The sequence below is a fragment of the Orycteropus afer genome, unplaced genomic scaffold (assembly GCF_000298275.1).
Source record: "Orycteropus afer afer isolate SDZICR_OR568_19922 unplaced genomic scaffold, OryAfe1.0 scaffold00938, whole genome shotgun sequence".
In the NCBI taxonomy this organism is placed as follows: Eukaryota; Metazoa; Chordata; class Mammalia; order Tubulidentata; family Orycteropodidae; genus Orycteropus; species Orycteropus afer.
In genome coordinates, this window is record NW_006922525.1 from 235937 (window position 1) to 236632 (window position 696).

Sequence of the window (696 nt, forward strand, 5' to 3'; positions counted from 1 at the left end):
GTGGCTGGTAGGTTTGAACCCCAGCCTTCTGGTTAGCAGTCAAGTGCCTTAGGCACTATGCTACCAAAGCTCCTTTCTGCTATATAATCATCCCATTATTTTGTTTACAATGTCTAATTTGTTGCTATAAATTTTATTTTGCTTTGTCAAATAAGATTTTGCATGTTGGTATAGTATCATATTCTTTTGTCATGTTATTAATTCTATAAGCTAAATTCTCAATTATTTTTAAGGCTTTTTGGGATGAGTTTTATGGGAATCTTCATATACCTGACAATATCTGGAATTAATCTTGTTTTTTATGGTATTTTGTCTTTTGCTAATGGTGGATTGGTTCCATGTGTGAAAAAACAGACTCACTGTCATCCAGTCAATTCCAACTCATAGTGAACCCATTGGATTTCTGAGGCTGAAAATCTTTGTGGAAGAATATTACCCTATCTTCCTTCCACAGGGTGGCTGGTGGGCTTGAACCACTGACATTCTGGTTAGCAGCCAAATGCCTTATTTATTATGCTACCAGAGCTCCTTTGGTTCCATATATGTTTTTCATAATTCAAAGTGTAAATTTGCTTTTATTTGTAAATAATACTGTTTGACGTATCATGAATAGATTAAATATGTCCTAGAAGTCTTATCTGTTGGAGAGCACAATTTGTTAGCAAAGAATATCAGAAAAATGTTTACTTGTGTTTT

At 34.1% G+C, this 696-nt stretch overlaps 1 protein-coding gene across 1 annotated transcript in view; it reads left to right on the top strand.

Annotated features, from left to right (window-relative positions):
* Nucleotides 1–696, top strand: part of TECRL (trans-2,3-enoyl-CoA reductase like) — a 229588-nt gene that overhangs the window by 94198 nt on the left and 134694 nt on the right. The window lies entirely within an intron of this gene.